The sequence below is a fragment of the Haliotis cracherodii genome, unplaced genomic scaffold, assembly GCF_022045235.1.
Source record: "Haliotis cracherodii isolate W230 unplaced genomic scaffold, xgHalCrac1.p SCAF_3, whole genome shotgun sequence".
Taxonomy (NCBI): Eukaryota; Metazoa; Mollusca; class Gastropoda; order Lepetellida; family Haliotidae; genus Haliotis; species Haliotis cracherodii.
In genome coordinates this window covers 48,334,548-48,344,895 of record NW_027266286.1, presented here as the reverse complement: position 1 = coordinate 48,344,895, position 10,348 = coordinate 48,334,548, and the positions used below count along the sequence as shown (strand labels likewise).

Genomic DNA, 10,348 nt, shown 5'->3' with positions numbered 1-10,348 from the left:
AATTCTCCAGTACCATTAGAGGAACTAAATGTAGCTATTAGGCATATGAAAAAGAATAAGTCTGGGTATAAAGAATAGTACTAGAATAGTGCAGGTGTATGGGGAGTTATAGGCGACACTAGAAGCGTCATATACATCCAACCAACTCCCTAACACATATATACTAAACGCACTGACCCCTCCCAGGCCGCCATTTTAAATTTCTAAACCCAGAAATTCCCAAATTATCATTTACCCACTATCCAAAATTCTTCCATGCGCAACTCATCCCCACCCACACATTTACCAAAAGTATTTTTAATTAAGAAAGCCATCAAATAAATTCCAACGCAAAACCACATGAAACACTACCAACGCTTATTACTTAAAATAAATCAACCTCCAGCCAGCTCCCATCCCGAACACACCAAACCCACAGCCCACCACCCCACCCCACAACACTTTTTATATTTTGGGGGTTCGCTTCCTTACAAAATCTACCCCCATCACGTCATCCAAATTCTTCTTGGATGGAGCGACGTCGACCCTGAAATGAGCTATGCTGGAAGGGGTCTTAACGTTAAAACTAAGCACACAGCAATATTCCAGCTGTATTCCGGCGGTCTGTAAATAATCGAATCTTGACCAGACTATATAAGTCACTCTCTTGGTCAAGTACCTTTTAAGGTATTCCCTGTATAATGGGACACTTCCGGTGAAAACTACGACTTTTGCCGATGTTTCCAACATCGGCAATTTTCGGGTGATGTAATACCGAGTAAGAGTTATGCCCCTTATTGTAAACAATCATGGCGACTGACAGAGATAGCTGTGGTCGATTCAAAAAGAAAAAGACCGGTAATCACACCAAAATATTAAAATCGAACGTGCTCATCGACCACAACTACTCAGCTTGTCATGTTTGCTACGGTGATCCCTGCAAGGACGACGACTGTCCACTTTTTCGAAACGTCAAACTCGGCAAATACGCAATGGATGGAAAGAAGGGCGGAGGATCGTCGAGCTCGGGGAACTTCTCTCAAATCTCGTCGCTTGCAAGTACTGCAAATTGGGCCCTATTCCATTAACGTATGGGAATATTGTCGGTGAGATGAGGAAAGGACTTATATTTAGCGGCTATTTGTACGTGAAATGTCAGAACGCGGAATGTGGGCAAATAAACATGGATCCATACGGGAAGACGCACAGGGAGAAGAAGGGGAAGTCAGGGATGCCATGTTTTGTTATCAACACAAAGCTTGGAACAGGTAAATTTTATTTTTGTTTTACATTTAATGACCAATACAATGCTATCATAAAGTTTTGGCATTCCGAGGATGTATAGCACAAATATCGTCCTGTTTTCGATCAGATATTTCAGCGTCATGCCTTTCTTATTATTCATGTCACGATGATATCATATGTTTTATTAATGTCTTATGTTTGCAATTTTGTCTTGTTTTATCAACGAAAGGTAAGTAAAAATAGTAAGCTTTTTTCCAGTATGCTTCAACATGGGAAAGGGTCAGACATTGCACGCTTGTGACAGTTGTCCTTGTGTCTTGGGGGTGGGGGGATGAAATTTAAGGCAGTAGGGTGCGCGGAAGCTATGCCCGATTTATAAAAAGTATTGATTTAACTTTGAACTTTTTCTGACAACTATATGAACAGGCACACATCCCTCCCTCATTCCTAAAACAATAATATATACATTCATATGATTATATTGTGGGTAATATTTATTTACAGCTATGATCGATAGCGTTGGGGGACCAGACAGGATGAATAATCATCTTTCAACATTAAATATCAAACCCATCAACCAGAGAAGTTTAAAAAGCATGGAACGGAGGGCTGGAGGCTATGTTGAAGCTGTTGCCAAAAAGTCGACTCAACAGGTTGCAAATGATTAATTTAGAATGGAGATGGAGTAAGTTCTATACAATGTCATAGCAATGTTTGTTTATGAAACTAGTCACTTGTGTTCAAACCAATTGTTAATAACACAAGGATACAATAAACATGGTGGATACTCTGAATCAAATGATAACCAGATACTCGCACGACTATGAGAGGCACATATCTGCACAGTGATTTGGGACGCCTAAATGTGACCCCATGATCAGCCGTGAGTCCCCCTTTGGGAATATACCTACATCAGCTGTACATACGGCAGTATGTGCCAGTGTTAAGACCCACATGCTACAGGGAGAATTCAATGGAGACACCCGATCCCCATCTTGGCATTCGTGACCAACTCGTGTTATTCAGGGACAAGCCGAATAGCGACTTGTGCCCCTCTCATGGCCATTTAACGACCGGGTTCCGTCTTAGCGCAAACGGGCATACCTAAAACAATTGTCAACTCGTTGCGTAATGGTTCACATATATCTTCCCATATATTATATATATTTCAGATGCAATGTAAAGCATATCTGGACATGCGGAATTATACAATATGATTGAACACATTTAACTGTGTCTTGGGTATATTTTTAGATGCAAGAAATATGTAAAATCAAAAAATATTTCTAAGGGATTCTTTGAAGAACAACTTGAAATCATACGCGCATTCTGATTGGTTTGTCGTATTTTCGCACAAAACATTCATCGATAGGGGGACGAGTCTTCTTGCAGGTTACGGAAAGGGACGAGTGGTGACGAATGCCATCTTGGAAGCAAAGGTCGACAATAACAGTCGTAATGATCATGGTCACTCTATTCTAGATCGGCGGTGCAGCCTTCATGGTACACATACTCGATACGAGCCAATATTACGAACGCACTCGGCTCACCTATAGACAGTTAAGTTATCACAACCCTCATCTGACACGACACCCTTCCGGCAGCCGAGAATGTAAAAAAAAGACTTTCTAATTGCTTTCTAGTACAAACTGACGTGTAAGCCTATATTAATTTGGTTTCAAATTCCGTATGCGGAGGAATCTTTGGATTCAGGGGTTCTGTGAATCGTGTTATATCAGTAGTTAAGTTTAACATGAGGTATAAAGAAGGCCAAGTTATGAACCGAGTAAGTGAGCACGAGAGTTTGTGCGCCCACGTCAGCAGGATTATTTGATCCTGTTGTTGATCAGAACAATTTATGTAAGTTCATGTGTCATATAGCATGTCATATGGCACGTATCTGATTGTTCACACCTGAATCTCGTATACCATCTTATTTCTCAGTTTGACTGCGACACCCTTTTGGCGGCTGCCGTGAATGTAAAAAACAAGACTTTCTAATTGCTTTCTTGTACAAACTGACACACAAGATTTTGTGCGCCTACGTCAGCAGGATTATTTGATCCAGTTATTGATCAGAACAATTTGTTCATGCGTCCCCCTGAATCCCGCAAACCATGTAATTTCTCAGCCTGATTGCTCAACCCGAATCCCGCAAACCTCTAATTTCGCAGCCTGATTGCTCACCCCTGAATCCCGAATACCATCTATTTTTTCCAATCTGATTGATCATCTCTTCATCCCGTAAACCATCTATCTTCTCAGTCTGACTCCCCACCTCTCAATCTCGAATACCATCTAATTTCTCAGTCTGACTGCTCTCCCTGAATCCCGTAAACCATCTAATTTCTCAGTCTGATTATTCACACCTGAATCCCACAAACCATCTTATTTCTCAGTCTGATTGATCACCTTGAATCCGGAATACCATCTAATTTTTAAGTCTTCTTGCTCAACCCTGAATCCCGTACAGCGTTTTTTGGATCCCGAATACCACCTAATTTTTCAGACTGATTGCTCACCCCTCAGTCCTGAATACTATCTAATTTCTCAGTCTGATTGTTCACCCTGAATCCGGAATACCATCTAATATTTCAGTCTGATTGCTCACCGCTGAATCCCGAATACCATCTTATTTTTCAATCTGATTGAGTACCCCTGAATCCCGTAAACCGTGTACTTTTTCAGTCTGATTACTAACCCCTAAATCTCGTAAACCTTCTAATTTTTCAATCTGATTGCTCACCCCTGAATCCCGTACACCATTTTATTTTTTCAGTCGGATTGCACGCCCCTGAATCCCGAATACCATCTAATTTCTCAGTCTGATTTCACACTCCTGAATCCCGAATACCATCTAATTTTTCAGTCTGATTTCTCTCCCTGAATTTCGGACACTATCTAACTTCTCAGTCTGATTGCTCTCCCCTGAATCCCAAATACCATCTAATTTCTCAATCTGATTTCACACTCCTGAATCCCGAATACCATCTAATTTTTCAGCCTGATTGCACTCCTTGAATCCGAAATACTATCTTATTTTCAGTCTGATTGCTAATCCCTGAATCCCGAATACTATCTTATCTCTCAGTCTGATTGCTCACCCTGAATTCCGAATACCATCAACTTTTTTCAGTCTGATTGCTGTCCCCTGAATCCCGAATACCATCTAATTTCTCAGTCTGATTGCTGTCCCCTGAATCCCGAATACCATCTAATTTCTCAGTCTGATTGCTCTTCCCTTAATCCCGAATACCATCTAATTTCTCAGTTTGATTGCACACCCCTGAATCCCGAATACCATCTGATTTCTCAGTCCGATTACTCACCCTGAATCCCGAATACCATCTAATTTCTCAGTCTGACTGCTCACCCTGAATCCCGAATACCATCTAATTGCTCAGTCTGATTGCTCACCCCTGAATCCCAAATACCATCTATTTTTTCAGTCCGATTGCTCACCCCTGAGTCCCGTTAACCCTCTAATTTCTCAGCCTGATTGCTCACCCCTAAATCCCGTAAACCTTCTAATTTTTCAATCTGATTGAATACCTTGAATACCCCTGGATCCCGTAAACCTTCTAATTTTTCAGTCTGATTACTCACCCCTAAATCCCGTAAACCTTCTAATTTTTCAATCTGATTGCTCACCCCTGAATCCCGTACACCATTCTATTTTTTCAGTCGGATTGCTCTCCCAGGATCCCAAATACCATCTAATTTCTCAGTCTGATTTCACACTCCTGTAACCCGAATACCATCTAATTTTTCAGTCTGATTGCACTCCTTGAATCCGGAATACTATCTAATTTTCAGTCTGATCGCTAACCCCTGAATCCGGACTACTATCTTATTTCTTAGTCTGATTGCTCACCCTGAATCCGGAATACTATCTAATTTCTCAGTCTGATTGCTCACCCTGAATCCCGAATACCATCTAATGTTTCACTCTGATTGCTCACTTGTGAATCCCGAATACCATCTAATTTTTCAATCTCATTGTTCACCAGTTAATCCCGTAATGTATTTTTTTTCTCAATCTGATTGCTCACTCCTAAATCCCGTAAACCTTCTCATTTCTCAATCTGATTGCTTACCCCTGAATCCCGTAAACCATGTAATTTTTCAGTCTGATTGCTCACCCCTGAATCCCGTTAACCTTTTATTTCTTTAGTCTGATTGAACACCTCTGAATTCCGAATACCACTCGGTCTGATTGCTCACCCCTGAATCCCGTAAGCCATTAATTTTTCAGTCGGACTGTTCACCCCTGAATCCCGTTAACCTTCTAATTTTTCAGTCTGATTGCTCACCCATGAATCCCATACACCATCTAATTTTTCACTCTTATTTCTCTCCCTGAATCCCGAATACCATCTAATTTTTCAGTATGATTGCCCACCCCTGAATTCCGTAAACCATTTAATTTCTCAGTCTGATTGCTGTCCCCTGAATCCCGAATACCATATAATGTTTCACTCTGATTGCTCACCCCTCAATCCCCAAAATCATGTAACTTTGCAGTCTGATTGCTCACTTGTGAATCCCGAATACCATCTAATTTTTCAACCTCATTGTTCACCAGTGAATCCCGTAAAGTAAAATTTTTCTCAGTCTGATTGCTCACTCCTAAATCCCGTAAACCATGTAATTTCTCGGTCTGATGGCTCACCCCTAAATCCCGTAAACCTTCTAATTTTTCAATCTGATTGATCACCCTGAATCTCGAATATCATCTAATTTCTCAGACCGATTGCTCTCCCTGAATCCCAAATACCATATAATTTTTCAGTCTGATTGCAAATCCTGAATCCCGAATACCATCTAATTTTTCAGTCTGATGGCTCACCCCTGAATCCCGAATACCATGTAATTTTGCAGTCTGATTGCTCAACCCTGAATCCCGTAAACTAACTATTTTTTCAGTCTAATTGCTCACCGCTGAATCCCGTAAACCATTTAATGTTTCAGTGTGATTGCTCACTTCTGAATCCCGAATATGATCGAATTGCTCAGTCTGTTTACTGATCCCTGAATCCCGAATATCATCTAATATTTTAGTCTGATTCCTCACCCCTGAATCCCGAATACCATCAAATTTCTCAGTCCGATTACTCACCCTGAATCCCGAATACCATCTAATTTCTTAGTCTGACTGCTCACCCTGAATCCGGAATACCATCTAATTGCTCAGTCTGATTGCTCTCCCTGAATCCCGTATACAGTCTAAGGTACCTGAGGTATAAAGAAGGCCAAGTTATGAAACGAGTAAGTGAGCACGAGATTTTGTGTGTCTACGTCAGTAAGATTATTTGATCCAGTTATTGATCAGAAAAATTTGTGTATGTTCATGCGTCAAAAACACGAGTTATATCGTACGTGGCACGTTGTAAAGATGTTGAATTGAAGAGGGTGCCTTTTGTTTTAACACCCTCCTCCACTGAATCCCGTACACCATCTAATTTCTCAGTCTGATTTCTCTCCCTGAATCCCGAATACCATCAATTCTTTTCAGTCTGATTGCTGTCCCCTGAATCCCGAATACCATCTAATTTCTCAGTGTGATTGCTGTCCCCTGAATCCCGAATACCATCTAATTTCTCAGTCTGATTGCTCTCCCTGAATCCCGAATACCATCTAATTTCTTAGTCTGATTGCTCTCCCTGAATCCCGAATACCATCTAATTTCTCAGTCTGATTGCTGTCCCCTGAATCCCGAATAGCATCTAATGTTTCACTCTGATTGTTCACCCCTCAGTCCCGTAAATCGTGTAATTTTTCAGTATGATTGCTCACTTGTGAATCCTGAATACCATGTTATTTTTCAATCTCATTGTTCACCAGTGAATCCCGTAAAGTATATTATTTCTCAGTCTTATTGCTCACCCCTGAATCCCGAATACCATGTTAGTTTTCAGTGTGGTTGCTCCCCCCTGAATCCGTAAACTAACTATTTTTTCAGTCTGATTGCTCACCCCTGAATCCCGTAAACCATTTAATGTTTCAGTGTGATTGCTCACTTCTGAATCCCGAATACGATCGGATTGCTCAGTCTGTTAACTGATCCCTGAATCCCGAATATCATCTATTATTTCAGTCTGATTCCTCACCCCTGAATCCCGAATACCATCTTATTTCTCAGTCTGATTGCTAACCCCTGATAATCTAATACCATCTAATTTCTCAGTCTGATTGCTCTCCTTGAATCCCAAATACCATCTAATTTCTTAGTCTGATTGCTCTCCCTGAATCCCGAATACCATCTAATTTCTCAGTCTGATTGCTGTCCCCTGAATCCCGAATAGCATCTAATGTTTCACTCTGATTGTTCACCCCTCAGTCCCGTAAATCGTGTAATTTTTCAGTATGATTGCTCACTTGTGAATCCTGAATACCATGTAATTTTTCAATCTCATTGTTCACCAGTGAATCCCGTAAAGTATATTATTTCTCAGTCTTATTGCTCACCCCTGAATCCCGAATACCATGTAAGTTTTCAGTGTGGTTGCTCACCCCTGAATCCGTAAACTAACTATTTTTTCAGTCTGATTGCTCACCCCTGAATCCCGTAAACCATTTAATGTTTCAGTGTGATTGCTCACTTCTGAATCCCGAATACGATCGGATTGCTCAGTCTGTTAACTGATCCCTGAATCCCGAATATCATCTATTATTTCAGTCTGATTCCTCACCCCTGAATCCCGAATACCATCTTATTTCTCAGTCTGATTGCTAACCCCTGAAAATCTAATACCATCTAATTTCTCAGTCTGATTGCTGTCCCCTGAATCCCGAATAGCATCTAATGTTTCACTCTGATTGCTCACCCCTCAGTCCCGTAAATCGTGTAATTTTTCAGTATGATTGCTCACTTGTGAATCCTGAATACCATGTATTTTTTCAGTCTCATTGTTCACCAGTGAATCCCGTAAATTATATTATTTCTCAGTCTTACTGCTCACCCCTTAATCCCGAATACCATCTAATTTGTCAGTCTGATTGCTCTCCTTGAAACCCGAATGCCATCTAATTTTTCAGTCATGTAATTTGCTGAAAGCGATAGAACATCATGTATACCTGCCTCCTCTGTCTATCGATTGATGGTATCGAAATGAATTTCAAGGTGTTTTGGCTTCTAAGACGTCACAACAAGCTTGAGGATACTAACGTTGTTGCCACTGTACACGTACGACTCTCGTACAAAGACATCCGTTACCGCACATATTGTTAGATCTTTGACGTCACATGTTCCGCCAATCGTGTTTGTGAAGCCTCAGTCGCAGGTTACAAAGTGACTGGAAGTTGCTGGGGTATTTTCAGTTAGTAAACAGTCTTGCCACTTGTCGATCTAAATTACAATAACACTCGAATGACGTCAAAAACGCCGTCCGGGTGACGCAAACAATACATCGCGGCGCATGATGTGACATTTTCCCTAGAATACACACGATTTTTACGAACTCGGTTGTTTACAACCATGGTTAATAAGTATTTATCACTAATAGTGATTATGAAATGAGCGGGCTTTAACGAGTTAAAGAGAAAAACGTGAATTATGAGACGAGTAATGTGAAATCAGTAGGACAAACATATTTCTTTGAGAAATTTTCTATTATAAACGGACCTATATCGTCATGTGGGTTGAATGGCGTGAGCTGATGTCAACACTGCATGACCTTTCAGTATAAGCGATACGGAAACAATTTATACTTATTCCCGGAACCGTTTTAAACATTTGGAACGCACAAGAGAAAGGAAATAAAATACACCTCAGCTGTGAAATTCGAAATAAACATTTTGAAATCAGTGAGTGAGTGAATGAGTTTGGTTTAACGCCGCTTTTAGCAATATTTCAGCAATATCACGGCGGGGGACACCAGAAATGGGCTTCACACATTGTACCCATGTCGGGAATCGAACCCGGGTCTTCGGCGTGACGAGCGAACGCTTTAACCACTAGGATACCCGACCGCCCCTTTTGAAATCAGAGACTGCTTGGAGTATTGTTTTACAACTGATTTGAAGTCACTGTCGATTCAGCTAGCTGTTACATACTATAACCCAGGGGTGAAAAACAAGATTTTCGTTCCCACATTTTCCTGTATACATTAAACCTTTTCTATTGCATAAAGGAGGTATCTGTACATAATTTTCATTGGGTAGTAAGCTTGCAAGTGTGTGCAGGAATTTTCAGGGGGTCAAAATTGCATAAATTGAAGGGAAAATGCATAATTTGACAAAATTGGCTGTAACCTTTTCATTAAGTCATTAAACTATCCAAATCATGTCTTTGATTACAGGTAATATGTTCGGTTACCTGAATTTGGCAAACATTTTGTTTCATTTTACTGTTATTCTAATTCTCAGTGGAAACATTGGTAAAAATCATGTTTTTTTACTTCATTTTCAAATCTTGTGAGTAGGTAAAACACTAATTCCATTGAATTGTGAAAATAAAACCACTATAACTGGGTATTAAAATCTGCCGTAACCATTGTACTATCCTATACAAAAAACAAAATGAAAATATATTACATAGGGGTTGAGATATTGTATACAATGTTACCCCAACCCCCCGAAAACAATTTTGACGAACATTTCTTATTGAGATATGGTGGTAGATGATGTTGCTGTAGTGGATGAGTGGGATATTTGCAACAATACTTTCAAACACCAAAATTGTAAACACATAAAGAAAAAAGATGTTTCAAGTTTTTCTGTGAGCATTTATGGTGGCCATCTTGAATTTCAAGATGGCCGCCATTTTGACCTGTTTTCAAATTCAAGATCTTATATAGTTCTTCAACATAGTCATGTAATATATCATATGAAAGCCTTTTACATTGTCTTTTCAATGATGTACATTATTCACTGACTCCTGTGGTAAATTGACACCCAACAATGAAAAAAGGAAATATTGAAATCTAATTTCTCTCGCCACTTTTCACTCAAAATTGTAGATATATTGCACTTTAGTTCTTCAACATGGTCATGTAATATAACATATAAAGGCTTTTTTTACATTGTCTTTTCAATGATGTACCTTATTCACCGACTTCTGTGGTAATCTTATCCCCAAATAATACAACAAATGATATATCGAAAGCTAATTTCTCTAGCAACA

At 39.9% G+C, this 10,348-nt stretch overlaps 1 pseudogene; it reads left to right on the top strand.

The window, feature by feature from the left end:
* Nucleotides 1-788: 788 nt before the first annotated feature.
* Nucleotides 789-1,913, top strand: LOC139475489 (uncharacterized; annotated as a pseudogene).
* Nucleotides 1,914-10,348: the final 8,435 nt, after the last annotated feature.